A 20,889-nucleotide genomic window follows, 5' to 3' on the forward strand; every position below is an offset into this window, starting at 1 on the left:
GAACTACAAACATCAATAAAACACCAATAAAAATATTGTTCTCGCATGAGGATGTTAATTTACGCTCTCCGCAAGCCCTCTGAAGTATTCATACCCATTTATTATGTTATTTATTACGTGATTCTTACAGCCAGAGACGCAGAGATGCATCCCAGGAACAGAGCAGCAGGTTACGATTTTTCCAGAAGACAGAGTTTATGAAAGGGCCAGGATTTGCTGGTGGGTCAGTGGCAATAGGGTTCACTCTTAAAGTTTCGTCTTCAGGAAAGGAAGGAGGAAGAAGAGCACCAACCGATTCTCGAGCGTTTTGGGGTTAGGGAGGGATGTAAACAAAAGCACACATCTTAGAATCTCCGTTCCGTTTCCCCCGGCGCCCTTTCAGTCCCTTGGTGAGGGCCAGCACGTCCGCAGCCTGCGAGCGCCCAGGGCCTGGACTCCATTTCCCAGAGTCCCTAGGTGCCCGAGTGTGTTCCGTGCTCTACGTGCGAATGTGGGGGAGCGGTGCACGCGCGCGCCTGCGAGTCCCGGGCCGGCCTGGGCCGTTCACGGGTCCCAGCGAGCGCCGCTTCTTCTCCCGCTCTCAGACTCCTGCTCGGGTCCTGCAGTCCCGGGCACTGTCCGAGCACAGCCGCCCGCTGCTTCCGCTTCCGCCCCGCGGGCCGGGGGCTTTTCTGGCGGCACACTCCACCTTGCTTCCCGTGCGTCCTGAAGAGCGCGGCGGTGCTCCCCAGGGATTTCCACGGCAAGTGCAGAGCCCAGGAAGGGCTGTGGATGCGTGTGTGCGTGCGGGAGAGGTGCGGGTGCTAGGGCGGCTGGCGCATCGGGGACAGATGGCTCACTTTCTGGGTGCGCTTCTGGGGCGATCGGGGCTGATTGTCCCCGGGCAGCGCCAGGGACCCGGGCTGCCCTGCCTTCGGCCGTCGCCTCCTACCCTTCCAGCGCCTGGCGAGCCCCATGCGCTCTCTCAGCCTTTCCTCTAAGCGTTTTATTTAGGGGGATGCAAAGAGGGAGCGACCCGACGCGGGAACTGAGCATACCTGTACAGCGAGAGGACAGCGAAGGAAAGCACCCGCACTCCGACTCTCCGTATTTTAAAAGCTCTGTTCCCACTTTGGGTCGGTCGTGAGGGCCATCTTCGCAGTGTATCTCGTGCAGTTTCCGGCGGGGCGGGATAGGTCTTGGCGGGAGCCCAGGGCAGCCGGCGGGATGGGGAAGGAGAATCTGATGAGAATCTGCCGCGCTGTCCCCACATGTTGCCCTGCCGGCCAGCGGGGTAAACGCGGACACCTCGGGCAATTGGGGTCCTGAGTGCTTGGCTGACTTTGTCCCAGCAGGAGCAGCGTGGGGGCGGGGTAGGCCGTGGCTTTGTGGATTGAGCCCTCCTCGGTGTTTAGTTAACCAACACTTTTTGCAATTTGGAGTTTGAGGCTGTGGCAAAGTAGCTGATGACTTATTTGGCTGCTTTTCGATTTTTGCCTTCAGTCCTTTCTTCCTCTTAGCGGGGCGGTCACTGTTATTGTTGATCCCTTTGCAAGGTGAGACGTGATCTGAAGTTAATGCACATCCAGCGCTTGTGGCAGTAACTGAAGCTAGTTTCCTCTGGAAAGTGCCAACAGGAAGAAAAGTTAACACTTTCCCTTTATCTGAAACTTTACCATCATCTCAATGCTCCACTCATATTGTTACAATGTATAGTGTTTTAATCAAGATGTCCAATTAGTTTTCTTATTTTGGGTTCTGTGTTTAAGCCTGTAACATTTTTTTACATTGGGAGCATATCAGCTATACATTTTTATAATGACTGTGCTCCGTGGAAGCCTCCAGACAAGTTGTTAGTGTGAGGAGGGGGTAAGAAAGAAAAGGGAAAAGAAAAGAAGTGCCCACACAGTGGGAGTAAAAGAGAGAAAAAACTATTGCTGCCTAATGTTCAGCATAATAAATTTTTCAAATGATTAACCAGGTTTGAGTGACTCACCTGTTCTGTTAGAGTGTCAGCAGAAATACCAATTTTTGAAGCTTGTTAAATGAGGTCACTTAGGAAGTATGAGTATTAGGGTAGCAGCGTTGCCCCCTCAACCCCAGTGTACTATGTTTGTCCTTTTCTTTAGCATAACTTCCTGTCATAGTGCTTGTTGATAGAGAAGCAGCTTTGTGCATTTCTGCTCTGAAGAGCTTCTTCAAGCCCTTCAAACAACTGCAAGCTCACTTATATATTGTGTAACCATTAATCTGACTTGGAAATATCCAGTATCAGGATTCCTAGGCTTGTCAGTCTAACTGGCTGTCCAGGGCAGATCATTCCTTGTACTGCTATTAAGTTGGTAAGCAAATTACTTAAAATTTGGATGAGATAATTTTTAAAAAAATATGTGGTACATAATCTGATAATTGAGCAATGATATCTTTAAAGAAAGATGCCAAATGAGGAAGCAATCTGGTGGTTCCCACTAACCGCAGTCATTGACATCTGCCACAGGATCAAGCAGGAAATCCTTTTGAACTGCAGCAAACCAGGAAGATTCATCTACAGTTTAACTGAGGTTTCTGTTTGAGGAAATAATAAAAATAATTCATTGTGTCAGGACCTGCATCTGACTAGTTTTGGATTTGCTGGTGACCTTCCACTTCTGGGGGACATGGAGGTCATGGTAAGGTTAGCAGAGAGTTCTGAGCAGGGAACTAGAGGCAGGAGGCGTCATGCACCCCAGGGCATCCTATACAATGATGTGTCACTTTCTGGTCTTCTGAGCACAGAGTGAGGAACGGGGTGAGGGGCAGAGGAGAGAGTATGACCAGAGGTGAGGTGGAAGGCTGGCCACAGGTCTGACTCTGGTGATGGTGGCCAGTGGGAGGTGCAGGTGGTTGAGAAAGGGAGGAATACAGTAATGGGAACTCCTGTGTGTGTGTGTGTGTGTGTGTGGAGGGGTGATGAGAGTTTAAGAAGGCAAGGGCTTGTGGCCAGGGTCATGGACATGCAGATTCCTGGGACTTTTCCCTGGGACTCAGGCACTTGCACGTTGTCCTTCCACTCCACAGCATTTCCTATCTCATTTTCAAAGCTGTGACAGGCTCTGGGTAGGCAGGTGGTGGTATTTACACACTGCACAAATTGCACTTGCCACTACCAACCAAGACCCACAGCAGAACTCTTCTCTAGGGACGTTTTCCAGTCAGCTGGCCCCAGGATGATTATTTGGAGACCTTTGAAACAAAATATACATGTTGTATCCAAATAATGGAAGTTGTTCCACACACCCTCCCTTTTATGTTAGTGAGGAAAGGGAGGGAAAAAAGGTTCAAAATGCCTTTTTGTCCTGGTCCAGCTGCTTCTCCTCACTTCGTTGTTACCCATCCACTAGGATTAGCCCTGGATTTCCTCTGACTTCTTTGTCCTTTCATTTTAATTAGATGCAAATTCTATAAGAATTAGAGAAACTGGGTCTCTGAGTTAGGAACGGACGTTAGAGTTACGTGTCTACCTGATAGCTTGGGTTAGAGAGCCTCCAATATCAAGATTCTTTCTTATTCTGGAATTTGCATTATTAGATACTGTTTGAAAGAAATAAGCTAGTAGAATTTGCCTGTCATGGAGATTGGGGTGAAACAATTAGATGTGCTATAATATTTTGAGGAGCATCCAAATTCAGGGTCCTAGAGTTTCCAGTGTGTGCTTAGACACTTTGACCCTCTTGCTGAGGGGAGACCCATCTGTAAGCCTCCCCCATATGTGTGCACAACAGATTGTCTCTGCTCAGGAGAGGCTTAGGGTGAGACTTGAAGGACCTTGCAGGTTAGGGGAAAAATACAGAGCAAGGCAGAGATAGGACTTCTGGGCTGGGATTAGAAGGGAAAGGGAGAGGGGAGATGGGTAAGGAGAGGCCTAGTGACTGTGTATTCTCCTAGGAGTGAAAGAGTCCATTACCCTGAGGGCACAAATAAACCCAAGGCTTTTCTCTTCATAGAGAGGGAGTCGATGGGCTTGGGAATAGCAGATAATGGCTATGATTGTCTATAGGAGATCCTCTTCCTTGCTAACCTTGGATTCAAGTCTGTTATTTAAATAGACACATTTAAATGTGGTTCATGTTTGAAGTTTTTTTAGTCACATATGTGTGTAGAGAAAACTGCCTTGGGAAGTTAGATGCCTGATACCTCAATACCCTAAGGCTCCCAGTAAGGTAAAGGGATTCAGCTCCCTATTGGGCAGGGAACCTCTACTCGCCCAATTCTGTTTTCCCTGTCCCCAGTCCTTCCTATATATATATATATATATATATATATATATATATATATATTGCCACAAATGTGTACGGGAGGCAGGAAGGGAGACACTGAACATGGGATTTAGGCACAAATGCCACAATAATAGTGAAGGAGGAATTCCAGAGAAAGTCAGGGTGGAACCTGAGGAGCGGGGCAGCAGCTCAGGCTTGGAGGAGGAATCTACAAGACTATAATTCGGGCCAAGGCTTCAGCTTCCTTCCTGAGCAGTAAAATTAACAACTTTAGAATAACAAAAGACTGGATACTTGGGCTTCCTTCCAAATAGGGCAGTCTGTTGGGGCTTCATTTCAAAGTTGATTTATGTATAAAAGAAACCAGACTAGAGATCTTAACTCTTTCCTAACAGCAAAGTGGCCTTATTACAAATTCTGCCTCCTCCTTCTAACTTCTCAGCATGGCGTGGGTAGTTTTTTTCGTCATTTTTATTTGAAGAGAACACCTGCTGCTGAAGTGCCTACTACCCTAACTGTTTCTGAGAAGGTGAATGGCTTATAAGAGACCTTACCATGAAGTCTGGGACAGAGCGGGGATCATGTCTAATGACTAGCATAGACCTCAGGCTCTTTGTGATGTTACATTGATTTTAGAGCATTACAGACTTCTTTGATGATGGGAAATGACCCCCTAGAATCTGCTCAGTCCTATGAGACACAGTTCTGTCTTTGAGATGCTGGTGCTACAGAGATACTTTTGTTGACTTTGGTGAGTGTAGACTGGTAGAGCACATTCTGTACAGATGTGTGACATCTCAGCTGACATTTTACTTTGCCAGATCTCCATGAAAATAATCCACATTTTGCCTTTCTCAGCAGAAATCAGAGCAACATGATTCTTCTGTGTCTGGAGCCAGTGACTGTTTTCCTGTGCTGTGGAGGGAGATACTCTGACTCAGAATTGTAGCACTTTAGCCTGAGGAATGATGGGCAAGTTCAGATGAAGAGGGCTTCCTGCCCTAGAGGTCTTTCCTTGGCTGCAAGCATAGCTGTGCTCTGTGCTAGGCTACTGTGATGGGATGAAGAGGCCCTGTGAGATTTGGGAGGGCTAATCCCATAGTTAAGAGCTTTAGAAGTTAGAACTGGGCCTGAAGAATTGGAAAGAGCAAGCATTTGAAAAGGCTTTACTTGTGTGGCAGACTTCATTATGTGGTTATTTAATAGGCCATTAACAAACAGATTAGTTGACAAATCTTAATTAATAAGTTACAGGATTATTATTCCTCCAACCTCCATCTGTCCATCTCCTATTTCATCCCAGGGACTCCATATGCTCCTTAAGCTAAATATATCTGATGCAATGAAATTCAGTCTTTTTATTAAAATGAAAGCAGGCAAATGCAGAAACTTAGTGCTATGCCTAATAATAATAGCAGACATTATTTGAGTGTTTCTTGATGTCAGACAATATTCTGGATGCATTGAAGGTAGTCAATTGTTTACAACATCTTTATGAGATAGGTGTTATGTATCTCCATTTGCAGTTGAGGAAACTGAGTCCCAGGATTTTTAAGCAAAGTTCCCTTTGTCACATAAGCAAGAAGGAACATTGATGAGAGTCAACCCCAGGCAATGTGGCCTCAGAGTCAATTAGAAGGAAGAAAACCCTAGGGGAGGGAGACCTATGAGTCAGATTCATGAGATAATAAGAGTATTAATGATATTTCTCTCTGTTCACTGAGTGCCACACACTGTTCTTTTTCAGTATTTATTTGAAAAGTGGAGTCATAGAGAAAGGAAGAGAGACAGAGAGGGATATACAGAGAGAAATTCTTCATCCACTGGTTCACTAACCAAAAAGCTTTAATAGCCAGGGCTGGGCCACACTGAAGCCAGAAGCTGGAAATTCCAACCAGATCTTCCCCATGGGTGGCTGGGCCCGTGTACTTGGGCCTTCTTCCACTGCTTTTCCAGGTATCTTAGCAGGAAGCAGCATTGGAAGCGTGGAGTAGCCAGGTCTGATGTGGGATGCCAGTGTCACAAGCAGCAGCTGTATAGCAAAGTCTGACTCCAAACAGTGTTCTAAGTACTTCACATGGATGGATACACTTGAGACAGGCTGTGTCCATACTAGAAGAAATCGTAGAAATCTTCTGTAGGGCAGCAACCTTTAGGTACAATTGATTTTAGCCCACTATCAAGCCTTTGTCATCCTTGCCACACTGTGGGTTTTTTGAGTTAGGAACTGTGTCTTATTCATGTTTGTTGCAAGTTTCTGATGAATTGCCTGCGATTTACTAGTTAAACTCTTAAAAAAGTTTGCTAAATGTATTCCTTGATGGGATGGGGCAAGATGATTTAGTATCTGTTAATTCCTAATCTTCTTTGTGCTGCAGCCCCTGTCTTTGGGATGCCCAAAGTACTTTATAGATCCTGGGGTTTAAGGAGTGCTGATTGTGGGCTGGCAATGTAGTGCAGCAGGTTAAGTCACCACTTGTGATACCTGTATCACCTATCCGACTGCTGGTTTGAAGCTTGACTGCTCCAGTTCCAATCCAGTTTTTGGTAATATGTCTGGAACAGCAGCAAATGATGGTTCATGTACTTTGTTCTCTGCCATCCATGTGGGAGACCCAGTTGGAATTTCTGGCTGGCTCCTGGCTTTAGCATCCATCTGCTGGGTCACTCCTCAGGTGGCTGCAATGGCCAGCACTGAGCCAGGCTAAAACCAGGATCCAGGAACTTCATCTGGGTCTTTCACATGGGTGGCAGTGGGTGGCAGTGTCCCGAACACCTGGGCCATTCTCCACTGCTTTTCTCAGGCCATTAGCAGGGAGCTGGGTCAGATGCGGAGCAGCTAGGACATGAACCAGCGCAAAAAGGATGCCACAACACCAGCCACTATACAACAACACCAGCCCCAAACTTATATTTTAATTCATTTTTTCATGATGTTTAAAGTAGCCTTGTAAGCATGCATATAAGACTTTCAGAAGTATGTAAGAAACTGTTAAGAGTAGTTTCTTCTGGGAAATTTGAGTAGGATAGAAAGAAGGGAATAACACTTTTATTTTATGTTCTGCTGCAATATTTGAATAGCTTATATGTGATATATTATTTTTAAAGATTTATTGATGTTATTTGAGAGGTGGAGCCTCTGAGAGAGAGAGAGAGAGCGAGAGAGAGAGAGAGAGAGAGAGAGAGAAAGTGGTAGAGAGAGAGAGTGAGAGAGAGATTTATCTTCCATCCACTGGTTCTCTCCCCAAATTGCTACAACATCTAGGATAGACCAGGCTGAAACCTTGAGTCAGGTTACTCATCTGGGTCTCTCACATGTGTGGTAGGGATTCTAGCATTGGGGCCATCTTACACTGCCTTCTCAGGTGTTTGCACAGGAAGCTGGATCAGAAGAGTAGCCAGAACTGAAACACCACAATTCTGGCTCCCCCAGATATTATGTTTATAATGAAAAATTCTACTGTCTGGTTTTAAAATGATAATTTGTATATGCTGGAACAGAAAAAGGACATTAGGTAAAAAGTACAGAAATGCAAATAAAATGAGATTTAGTCAATAACACTATATCAATATAGCTTTAATTTTTTTTTTTTTTGACAGGCAGAGTGGACAGTGAGAGAGAGAGACAGAGAGAAAGGTCTTCCTTTTGCCGTTGGTTCACCCTCCAATGGCCGCCGCGGTTGGCGCGCTGTGGCCGGCGCTCCGCGCTGATCCAAAGGCAGGAGCCAGGTGCTTATCCTGGTCTCCCATGGGGTGCAGGACCCAAGTACTTGGGCCATCCTCCACTGCACTCCCTGGCCATAGCAGAGAGCTGGCCTGGAAGAGGGGCAACCGGGACAGAATCCGGTGCCCCGACCGGGACAAGAACCCGGTGTGCCGGCGCCACAAGGCAGAGGATTAGCCTAGTGAGCCGCGGCGCTGGCGCTTCTTTAATTTTAATATAAGATGATAATAAAGGGGCCAGCGCTGTGGCATAGCAGATAAAGGCACCACCTGTAGTGCCCACATCCCATATGAGTGCCAGTTTGAGTCCTGGCTTCTATACTTCTGATTCTGCTCTCTGCTATGGCCCAGGAAAGCAGTGGAAGATGGCTCAAGTCCTTGGGCCCCTGCACCAGCATGGGGGACCCAGAGGAAGCTCCTGGCTCCTGGCTCCTGGCTTCAGATCAGTGCTACAGAAGAGAAGATGTTTAAAAGTGTTTAAACGATTCTTCTTTAAGTGAGTGAGAAGGAGTGCATAGAGAGTAGATGTAGCCGGCGCCGCGGCTCACTAGGCTAATCCTCCGCCTTGCGGCGCCGGCACACCGGGTTCTAGTCCCGGTCGGGGCACCGATCCTGTCCCGGTTGCCCCTCTTCCAGGCCAGCTCTCTGCTGTGGCCAGGGAGTGCAGTGGAGGATGGCCCAAGTCCTTGGGCCCTGCACCCCATGGGAGACTAGGATAAGCACCTGGCTCCTGCCATCGGATCAGCGCGGTGCGCCGGCCGCAGCGCGCTACCGCGGCGGCCATTGGAGGGTGAACCAACGGCAAAAGGAAGACCCTTCTCTTTGTCTCTCTCTCACTATCCACTCTGCCTGTCAAAAATAAAAAAAAAATTAAAAAAAAAAAAGAGAGTAGATGTAATTTTTGGTCACTGTAAGTCCATTTAACCAGCTCTGTGAGTGGTCATTTCTGTAAGATCTTTTTCCTTTAAGTTGGCACCACAGGAGGAAAACTAGCAGGCTCCACTCCTAGACATTTTCAAGTTGTATTTCTTCCCTCCTCATGCATCAGGGCAGATTGTAGCAGTTTTGTTGAGTTCTTTGCAGGGTTGGGATTAGGGAAAAGAGACCTGCCATCTCTTTGCCTTTGACATTAACATTGTTAAATTAATTTTTTGAATTAATTTATATCTTCAACAGCGGGAGGCATTTTCATTTCACCTTTCCAGGTAGTAGAGGGAGATCTGTACACCCTGCTTCCAGTTGATTCAGGCACCCAGTTTGAAGAAAGGGGTCCTCTGTAGTGTTGGTTACAGCCAGCTCCTTCATCCTTCTTTGATTTCCTCTTCCCTTGGCTTCTGGGCCATTTTACTCCTATTGTTTTACTTCTACCCTGTTTCTGTTGCCATCACATACTAATTCCCACATCACAGCACTCACAGTTTTATATTGTGACAAAAGTGTGCACATGGGAAGAGAGCAGAATGTTGTTAGTCTGTAGAGGAATTTTAGAACAGTGATCAGGGGGGCAGGTGTTGTGGTGCAGCAGGTCAAACCACCACTTAAGTGCCCAAATCCCATTGTGGAATGCAAGTTGAAATCCTGTCCGCTCTGTTACCAAACCAGCTTTCCTCTAATGCATCCTGGAAGGCAGTGGATGGTAGCTCAAGTGCTATGTCTCTGTCACCCATGTCAGAGAGCCAGATGGTGTTCCTGGTTCAGTTATGGCTATTTTGATCATTTGGAACATGAGCCATCTCTCTCTCTCTCTGTCTCTGTTTCTCTCTCTCTCTCTGTCATTCTGCCTTTCAAATAGATAAAAATGAGTAAACATTTAAAAAATAAAACAACTAGTTTTATTAGATATTAGTCTACTAATATCTAGCCTGCTTCTTAATCGCTTTCTATACTGGGAAATTTAAACACCATTCATTGTAAATTATTTCTCCAAAAATCTTTTGGTGGTCTTACTTTTAAAAAATTACTGTGGTTACTTGAGTATAAAACATGTAAAAGATAGGTATTCTTAAATAAACTTTGTTATCTGTAACAAAGAATTTGGGCCAGCGCTGTGGCTCACTAGGCTAATCCTCCGCCTGCGGCGCTGGTACTCTGGGTTCTAGTGCCACTTGGGGCGCCGGTTCTTCCCAGTTGCTCCTCTTCCAGTCCAGCTCTCTGCTGTGGCCCGGGAGTGCAGTGGAGGATGGCTCAAGTGCTTGGGCCCTGCACCCACATGGGAGACCAGGAGAAGCACCTGGCTCCCGGCTTCGGATCAGCAGAGTGCGCTGGCCGTAGCGGCCATTTAGGGGGTGAACCAATGGAAGGAAGACCTTTCTCTCTGTCTCTCTCTCTCTCTAACTCTGCCTGTCAAATAAATAAATAAACAAATAAAAATAGAAAAAACAAAGAATTTGGAGAACTTACAGCTGCACTGTGGGCCACTGATATTTGCAGATTCGGTTTCATTTGAGAATAACAGTTCAGAATTGGTAGATCACTGGAGACTCAGTTTATATCTTTACCTGTAGTGGTGCAACTTAGTGTTGCATTCACAGATTAGACTGACAGTAAGCAGAGCACATCAGTTGTTAAGGTGAAGGGACAAAAATGGAGACACTTAAATTCTGCCATTCTGTCTTTATGAGCACTTGGATTCCTCACTTTTGTTTAAATTTTTAAGTATTTATTTATTAGTATTTTCGGAAACTCAGGGATACAAAAACAGAGACAAACATCCAGATAGTTCTCATCTGCTAGTTCACTCCTCAAAGGCCCCCAAGAGCTGGGACTAGGCCAAGTCAAAGCCAGGAACTTGGAACTCAATCTGGGTCTCTTATCTGGAAGCAGGAGTTCAGTCACTTGAGCCATCACCTGCTGCCTCCCAATGTACACATTAGCAGGAATTACAGGCACACCCAGGACCTCAACCTAGCAGTCTGATGTAGCATGCAGTATCCCAAGTGGTGATTTACCCACCCACTATACCAAATGCTTGCCCATTTGATTTTATTTAAAAGACAATTAGATAAACTGAACTATAGGGTGCAATATTTCTGTTTGGTGTGTGTAAATTTTAGTTTTTTTAGTAAATAGTTGATTAAATTTGATATCTTTAAAAATAGAGATTATCTCAGGCCATTAATTGCTTATATTAAACTAAATAATTTATCACAGATATAATTTTGACTGATTATTATGTAATGACTTATTAACCATTAAAAGCCTATGTCAAGCTTTGGAAATAATTTTCAAATTGAAACATGAATGATGAGCAGTAGACCATCAGGTAAGGATCTGGGAATAGGGGTCTTTGCACATTTTAGGAGCAGAATGCCTGAGAGCCAGGATAGTGTGCATTGGGTACCTTTGGTAGTAGATGAGATGGGTTCAAACCTCCACAAATCTTTTAGGTCATTAAGAGTTTGGATTATTTTCCCAGGTACAGCAGGAAGCCACAAATTCTTTTAAGTCAGAAGTACTTTGTGGAGGGAGGGGGAATGGGCATTGTGGCACAGATAGTTAAACCATGGCTCTTGATACCCATAATTTATTAGTGCTGTTTCAAGTACTGGCTATTCCACTTCCAGTCCAGCTCCCAGCTAATGTACCTGGGAAGCAGTAGATGACGGGTGGAGTACAGAGGTTCCTGCCAACCACATGGGAAAGCTAGATGGAGTCTCTAGATGCTAGCTGCAACTAGGCACAATGCCAGTTGTTGCACCCAAATTGGGGAGTGAAGTAGTGGATGCAAAACCTGTCTTTACTTTGCCTTTTGAATAAATCTTTTTTTTTTTAAAGGCTTATTCTGGCTGCTTTGTATGTATGTAAGCAAAAGCAATAAAGACAGAGACACACAGAGAGGAAGTGCAAAAAGGCCCAACAGTATACAGAAACTGTTAGCACAAAGACTAAGGGGAGGGACTTGCAGCAGAAAATGAGGAAGCTTTTCTCATCTGTGGCTTTAGGACTTTATCTGCTCACTGGGTTTTCATTACCATCTGTGTGCCAATGATGCCCATGAGCCTGCCTTGCCTTGAAGTCTGGTCTGCTGCCACTTGCTGCTTCTCATGTGTGCATCTGAAAAGCTCATTTTCCTTTTCAGGGATTGAACATCCCCCCCATTTCCCCTAAGTCTCTCCTTCTAGTGCTTGGCATCCTTTTGCATGGTGTTAAGATGTGGGATTTGAAATCAGACAGATCCATATCTGAATTGTGGCTCTGATACTTTCTGGGTGCTTGATCTTGAACAAGTCATTTAATTCCCAAGGCTCAGTATCTTCCTTTTGAAATAAGGATAACATTTTCAGAAGGTGCTTAGGAGATGGCTCTGGTGTTCAGAAGGATAATGGCATAAATATTAGCTACTGTTGGCGGTTTATCTTCCACTGTCCCTCATTCATTGAGTCATCCAAGCCAGAAACCTGAAAGTCATCCTTAATGGCTGCTTTTCTTAGCTCTCATAGCCAACCCATCACCCAGTGTAGCTGATTTCTGATTACTCTTTATGTCCTGGTTCTGTAAGTTTCTCTTCCCTTTACTCTCATTACTGCTGCCTGTGTGCCTCACCATTGCTCTCCAAGATGAAACCAGTCTTCTGCCTTCTTTCTGTTCCTGGAAATCCATCGTATAGGATGTTACCAGGAAGCCCCTCTGTCCATCAGGATCTCTGTTCTCATTGAAACGCTCTGATGTCTCCTCATCATGTGCAAATTGAAGACCAAGCCATCTTATAGAATACCTGACTGTCTGTATCCACCACTCCTAGACTTCAACTTTGCACTTGCCAAACAAATCCCCATGCATGCCATGTTCTTCAGGCTGTTTTTGCTGTTGGTAGCCACACTGCTTGGAATGGCCCCCTCCCTGCTTTTCCTTACTCACTTCCTCATTCTGAAGGCTCAGCTCAGATGTTACCTCCTCCAAGAAACCTTCAGTGACCATCCCAGGACAGGACAAGTAACCTTTCAAAGAGGATTCTCTAGGCTAATCATGCATGTATCATGTTGGGCCACTATCTATATATGATATGGCTTTCTTCCCAGCATAAGTGTCCTGGAGCAAAAATTGTCATCCAACTTCATATTATTGTGCCAAGTTTGATGCTCAACGTGACTTATACTACCTAATATAATGTAAATGCAAGTGAATGGTTGTTATATTCTATTGTGTGGGAAATAATGGCAAGAAAATGTTTTTACCTGATAAGTATAGAGGAATTTTTTTCCAAATGTCTTCAATCTGCACTTGGTGGTTGAATCCACGGATGCAGAGCTCATGGATATGGATGGCCAGCTGTAGATTCTGTGGAGATGGAGGACATGGCAGTCCTGAGACAGGACTTCTGGGAGTTGTAAAGTAGGCTGTCTACCCTGAGGGTCTACTTGAATTCTAATTTTCTCTTTTTAAATCATGATAACCAAAGACTAAAATGCATGGGACCTTTTAGAATTATGTTACCCAACACAGTGGTCACAACCACTTATGGTTTTTTAAATTTGAAAGGAATGAAATAAAAGCTCAGTTCCTAAGTCAAATTTGCCAAACTTCAAGTTCTCAGTAATCACTCTATACATATTGGACTTGTGACACAGGCAGAACATTACCATCTTTGCAGAGAGTATGGTTGGACACCACTGTTTTAGAATGAGAGAATCTTGGGGGCTGGCACTGTGGTGCAGTGGGTTAAACTGGCATATACTGCACCACCATCCTATATGGGCATAAGTTCGAGTCTCAGCTGCTCTGTTTCTGATCAATTTCCCTGCTAATATGTCTGGGAAAACAATGGAGGGTGTCCCAAGTGTTTGGGTCCCTGTACCTGGAGGAGGCTCCCTGTTCCTGACTTCAGCCTAGTCCAGCCCCAGCTATCGCAGCCATTTGGAAAGTGAACGAGCTGATGGAAGATCCCTCTCTGTCTCTCCCTCTTTCTCTGTAATTCTGAATTATAAATAAATAAATAAATCTTAAAAAGAAACAGAATGGGAGAGCCTTGATGAGTAATATCAAAGTCACCTTACATTAGAGGAAGCTTAAATTATTTTAATTTTTAGGTTTTTTTTTTTTAAAGTCAGAATTACAGAGAGGAGAGATAGCGAGAGAGACACAGAGACATCATCCATCCAATAGTTTACTCCCCCAGATGGCTTCAATGGCCAGTACTGTTTGAGGCAAACCCCAGGATCCAGGAGCTTCGTCTGAGTCTCCAACATGGGTAGCACAGACCCAAACACTTGGGCCATCTTCTGCTGGTTTCCTAGGCCATTAACAGGGAGTTGAATTGAAAGTGGCACAGCCAGGCCAGCACCGTGGCTCACTTGGTTAATCCTCCGCCTGTGGCGCCAGCATCCCATATGGGTGCCAGGTTCTAGTTCCGGTTGCTCCTCTTCCAGTCCAGCTCTCTGCTGTGACCCAGGAAGGCAGTGGAGGATGGCCCAAGTGCTTAGGCCCTGCACCTGCATGGGAGACCAGGAGGAAGCACCTGGCTCCTGGCTTTGGATCAGAACAGTGTGCTGGCCATAGCGGCCATTTGGGGAGTGAACCAACAGAAGGAAGACTTTTCTCTCTCTCTTTCTCACTGTCTAACTCTATCTGTCAAATAAATTTTAAAAAGAACAGAAAAGAAAAGAAAAAGTGGCACAGCCGCAACATAAAGCATATGGTTATCAGCATTGCAGGTGGCGGTTTTACCCACTACACCAGCCCCAATAATTCTTTTTTTAAAAATTATTTGTTTTTTAAAATTAATATGAAGAAAACAGATCTCCTGTTGTTCATACATACAGTTCTAAGAGTATAATGGTACTTACCCTCCATCCATCACCTCTCTTTCCTTTCTATTTAAATTTTTGTCATAACATTTTTAATTTACTTTATGGTCATAGGCCTTGTGTTCCATAAAGAAAAAATTCGGTAATTTAAAAAGTAGAGCATTGTTGAATAAAAATATAGAAGTGCCATAAATAATAATTAAATGAGAAAATGTTAGTTTCACTCATATACTTCGATTATTTTTTGGACTCTATATTAGCTACCACAAATCAGAGAAAACGTGATGTTTGTCTTTTTGTGTCTGTCTTATTTCACTAAGCATATAATGGTCTCCAATTGCACCCATTCTGCTACAAATGATGGAATTTCATTCTTTTTTATAGCTAAGAAGTATTTTGTTGTATATATAGACCACATTTTCTTTATCTGATCAACAACTGGTGATCATGTTGGTTGATTCCATTACTTAGCTATTGTGAATTGAGCAGCTATAAACATGGAGATATAGATAACTCTTTCATATGTTGATTTCATTTCTTTTGGGTATATTCTCAGGAGTAGGATAGCGGGGTCATATTTTAGATTTTTAGATTTCTGAGGACTTTCCATGTTGTCTTCCATAGTATTCGTACCAGTCTACATTCCAATTAACATTGTATTAGGGTACTTTTATCTGTATCCTTTTCAGTATTTTTTATGTTGTGATTTTTGGATGATAGCTGTCTAACTGGATAGAGGTGAAACTTTATTTACTTTTTAAAAAAGATTTATTTAATTGAAAGGCAAAGTTGAAGACAGTGGGAAGGGAGGGTCTTCCATCTGCTGGTTCACTCCCCAAATGGCTGCAACTGCTAGAGCTGGGCCCATCCGAAGCTAGGAGCCTGGAGCTTCTTCCAGGTCTCCCATGTGAGTGCAGGGGTCCAAGGATTTGGGCCATATTCTACTGCTTTCCCAGGCCATAGCAGAGAGCTGGATTGGAAGTGAAGCAGTCGGGACTGGAACTGGCCCCCAACATGGGATGCACTGCAGTCAGCGGCTTTACCGACTATGCCAAAGCACCAGCCCCTATTGATGTTCTTATTTATATTTTCTTGATCGTAGTCATCCTGAGAATTTTTTCATGTGTCTGTTGGCCATTTCCTCCTTTGAAAAATGCCTGATCATATCTTTTAATCATTTCTTAAACTGTATCATTTGTTTTATTATTGTTGAGTTTCTTGAGCTCCTTATAAATTCTGGTTATTAATCCATTATCAGATGCATGGTTTGCAAATAGTTATCCCATTCCGTACGTTGCCTCTTCACTTTGTTGAGTGATTAGTTTGCTATGTAAAATCTTCTTCGCTTGATGTCATCTCATTTGTATAGTTTGCTTTTATTGTCTGTGCTTCTGAGATCTTATCCAAGAAGTCTTTGCCTAATCAATGTCAAGGTCTTACAGTGTTTTCTGTAGTTATTTGATGGTTTCAAGTCTTAAGTTTAGACCTTTGATCCATTGTGGGTTGATTTTTATGTATGGTGTAAGGTAGGGATCTTGTTTCATATATAGATTCAGTTTTGTCAATACCATTTGTTGAAAAAACTCCTTTTTCCAGAGAGTGATGTTAGCTTACTTGTTAAAAATTAGTTGGTTGTAGATATGTGGATTAATTTCTGGAATGTCCATTCTGTTCCACAGGTCCACCTATCTATTTTTGTGCCAGTACGAGGTTGTTTTGATTATATCTCTATAGTATGTCTTGACATCTAGTATTTAGGTGCCTCCAGCTTTGTTTTAATTTTTTAAGATTGCTTTGGCTATTTAGCATCTCATGTGTTTCCATATGAACTTTAGAATTGTTTTTTCTAGATCTGAGAAGAATGTTCTTGGTATTTTGTTTGGAATCACATTGAATCTGTAAATGGCTTTAGGTAATATGAACATTTTGATGTGATTAATTCTTCCAAGCCATGAACATGGAAGATTTTTCCATTGTTTGCATCTTTTTTTTTTTTTTTAAAGATTTATTTATTTATTTGAAAGGCAGAGTTAGAGAGAGGTAGAGACAGAGAGAGAGGTCTTCCATCCACTGGTTCACTCCCCAGATGGCCGCAATGGCCAGAGCTGCGCTGATCCGAAGCCAGGAGCCAGAAGCTTTTTCCGGTTCTCCTACGTGGGTACAGGAGCCCAAGGACTTGGGCCATTTTCCACTGCTTTCCCAGGCCATAGCAGAGAGCCCGTTCGGAAGAGGAGCAGCCGGGACTAGAACCAGCGCCCATATGGGATGCTGGCACTTCAGGCCAGGGCGTTAACCTGCTATGCTATAGCACTGGCCCCTGTTTGTGTCTTTTTCTATTTCTTCCCTTAATGTTTTGTAATTTTCATTGTAGAGGTCTTTCATGTCTGGTTACATCCTTGCCAAAGTATTTACATTTTTCATAGCTATTGTGAATGAGGGTGTTCTTGTAAGTGCTTTCTTAGCCATAGGATTATTAGTGGCTTTCTGGGAACTATATAAGAAATGGTGTATATAACAGTATATCATCTTATTTGAGCGTATCTGTATTTTTAGGGATAACATTCAGACACTAATAATTTTTTTTTTTTTTGACAGAGTGGATAGTGAGAGAGAGAGACAGAGAGAAAGGTCTTCCTTTGCCATTGGTTTTCCCTCCAATGGCCGCCGCGGCCAGCCTGCTGCGGCCGGCGCGCCGCGCTGATCCGAAGGCAGGAGCCAGGTGCTTCTCCTGGTCTCCCATGGGGTGCTGGGCCCAAGTACTTGGGCCATCCTCCACTGCTCTCCTGGGCCACAGCAGAGAGCTGGCCTGGAAGAGAGGCAACCGGGACAGGATCGGTGCCCCGACCAGGACTAGAACCTGGTGTGCTGGCGCCGTAAGGCGGAGGATTAGCCTATTGAGCCACGGCGCCGGCCATAATGTTCTAATATATATGAAAATGTTTTCTTATACAACTAAAAGGAGAAAGGGAAGAATGTGACTTGAATAGGTGGAATTATTTATTTTTCTGCTTCACATTATCATACAAATTCAAAGCAGCTAAAATGTGTCCTGGAAGTAAATATTTATATTTCTTAAGAAAAGCCATGCATCCTTTCTTTGAATGCAGAGGTGTATTGTTGGGTAGTGTTAAAAAATTTTTTTTTTGAAATTAAAATAAAAATGGAAGTCAATACCTATTTTCTTTTTTTAAAGAATTTATTTTATTTGAAAGGTGGAGTTAGAGAGAGAGAGAGATGGAGAGACAGAGAGAAATTTTCTATCTTCTGGTTCACTCCCCAAATGGTCACAATGGCTGGGACTGGACCAGGCTGAAGCCAGGAGCCCAGAGCTTCCTCTGAGTATCCTTCATGGGTGCAGGTGCCTAAGGACTTGGGCCATCTCTTTCTGCTTTCCCAGGTGCATTCCCAGAAAACTGGATTGGAAATGGAGCAGCCAGGACTCTGACTGGTGCCCATATGGAATGCCACAACTGCAGGTGGCCCAAATATCTACTTTCCTCTTTTCCTTCCCAGTTGCCTTCTCTATTGGACTTCCAGCAGCCAGAGTGGCCAAAGGTTGCTGCTCTAAGAAGTTCTTAGAATGTCATGGAACTCACTAGAATCTCTTATTGTGGAGTAGCTACTTTGTATATGTTGGATACCAATACCTTAGATGAATGGGATGTTTGGAATGATTGTTCTGAAAGAAAATACAAGGATTTACCTGTGACTGCCATCCGTAGAAAATACAGTGTGAATCATCCCAAGATTAATGATCCTGCCTGGTGTCTGACACTCAGTTCAGAGGCTACAGGAGGTGGGACCTTATCATGACTTGGGGCAGCTGTTTGATTTTATATCAATCGGTTCTTATTGTAACCTGTTCACAACAGTGCCTGAGTAAGTTCTCAGGTTTTAAACATAATTGGGGGACAGAATGTGAGCTTCAGTGGAGAGGGTGTTGAATTTCTGCTTTTCCCTTTCTGTCTTTCTGGATCCAATAGAGTACCTGAAAGTTGGACTATAGTGTAAAACCGTTAATGTAAGAATGGAGAATGAAGGATGTTTATTCCAGACAACCTGCCCAATGGTTTTATAGTGCTAGTTAACCTTTGTATTTACAAGTGAGTCATTAGAATTTCAGAGAGCTAGGGTCCACCATTGTGGCTTAGCAGATTAAGCTTTCGTCTGCAGTTCTAGCATGCTATAAAGGTGCTAGCATCCTGTGTGCGTGTTGGCATCCTATATGGGTGCCACCAGTTGAATCCTGGTTGATTCACTTCCAGTCTAGCTCCCTGCTACTGTACCCAGGAAAGCAGCAGAGTTCTCCCACATTGGCCCCTGCACCCATGTGGGAGGCCCAGAAGAAGCTCCTGGCTTTGGCCTGGCCCAGCTCTGGCCATTGTGACTATATGGAGAATGAAACAAAGGCTGGAAGACTTCTTTCTTTCTCTCTCTGTCCCTCTCTCTCTCTGTAACTCTGCCTTTCAAATAAATAAAACAAATTTTTAAAAAAAGGAATTTCAGGGATCATTTGATTTTTTTTTTTTTTGAGATTGTTTGAGATGTTCATGGTCTTTTAAAAATTTTCAACTTTGTCTTATTACAAAGAAAGGCTCATTTTAAACACTTCAAGTTGTTCTTTGAGAAAGCCTAGTGATATGACCTTGGAATTTGAAAGAAACTCTGCTCACCACCTGGACAAGTTTAAGTGTTTGCACCTTAATTTTATAATGTGTAAAATGGAAATAGTAATGCTTACCTTATAGGTTAGAGAAGTACAAATTCTAGAGGTGCAAAAATTTCTGAAATTGCTAATTTCAGAAAGACCTTTAGCTAATTAACATACCATTCTCTCTGGTCATGTTTATGATATTTGGCCATATGTATAGCTACTTCAAAAGGTTCATGGAAATGAAAAAAATATGTCATTTTGATACAAAAATTGTTTGAAATCCATGCATAGTTTTTTAATAATATACATTCCCATGAAATTTTTAAAAACCTGTACTTATTTATGTAATTGAAAGGCATAGCAAGAGAGAGAGAGAGAGGCAGACAGGCAGATAGTGAGGAAAAGATTACCTGTCTGATGATTTACTCCTCCAATGGCTACAATAACTAGGACTGGGTCAAGCCAGGAGCCAGGAACTCTATCTGAATCTCCCACATGAATGGCAGGGATTCAAGTATCTAAGTAATTATCTACTCCTTCTCAAGAGCATCAGCATGAAGTTGGATCCGTAGTAGAGAATTCAAACTGGAACTCCATTTTAGAGTGAGGATAGCCTAAACAGTGACTCAACATGCAGTGCCATAACACATGCCTCTTCATGAACTCTTTTTTAAAAGATTCTATTTATTTATTTGAGAAGTAGAGTTACAGAGAGAGTGACAGAGAGACAGATAGAGGTCTTCCATCTGATGGATCACTGACCTGATGGCTGCAAAGGCCAAAGCTGGGCTGATGTGAAGCCAGGAGCTTCCTTTGGATCTTTCCTGTGGGTGCAAGGGCCCAAGCACTTGGACCATCTGCTACTGCTTTCCCAGGCCATAGCAGAGAGCTGGGTCAGAAGAGGAGCAGCCAGGACATTAACCGGACCCATATGGGATGCTGGCGCCACAGGCAGAGGCTTAGCCCACTACACTGTAGCGTTGGCCCCAAACTTTGGTGGTTGTTTCCTGTTTGTTTTACTCTGTATATTTATAGAGTTAAAACTGTTCAGGAGAAAGGGCTCTGCTGCAATGTGAGATAATCTCAGAATCTATGCTGCTAGAGAATCAATCAGAAAATAAAATGGGATGTGATCAAAAAGCTCTGTTGAAATAGCAAAAAGTCTTTTAAAGATAAATTGCTGTGTTATCTAAAAGAAAATGGAGTCAAAAAACTTAGAAACTTGAACACTGAAAGGATTATTCATTAACAAATAACAAATCCCTTGGTTATTTGTAAGTTTCACTATTTTCAATACTATGATTTACTAGTTTTAGTGCAACCCAAGAGAAACAACAAAAATGTTTCCGAAAGGTATCTGGGGACAGACTGCTTAGTTTTGATTGTCTACTTGGCACTGTTACAGAGTTGCAAAAGTCAGATTTGATGGAGCTCTAAAACATAGGTGCAATAATCAAGTATTTCTGTTTAGAATATTACAGTGGTCATAACAAAGGGAAATGAAATTCCTTTTTTTTATTTTTACATTTTTTAA

The 20,889-nt window shown here is 43.4% G+C and overlaps 1 protein-coding gene across 1 annotated transcript in view; it reads left to right on the top strand.

Annotated features, from left to right (window-relative positions):
• The first annotated feature begins 529 nt into the window (after positions 1 to 529).
• Positions 530 to 20,889, top strand: part of LOC133775701 (zinc finger protein 84-like) — a 78,138-nt gene continuing 57,778 nt past the window's right edge. The window contains exon 1 of the mRNA XM_062214177.1: positions 530 to 742. The gene's annotated coding sequence lies outside the window, so the exon portion shown is untranslated. The remainder of the gene's footprint in view (positions 743 to 20,889) is intronic.

This window comes from Lepus europaeus, chromosome 17 (assembly GCF_033115175.1).
Source record: "Lepus europaeus isolate LE1 chromosome 17, mLepTim1.pri, whole genome shotgun sequence".
NCBI classification, from domain to species: domain Eukaryota; kingdom Metazoa; phylum Chordata; class Mammalia; order Lagomorpha; family Leporidae; genus Lepus; species Lepus europaeus.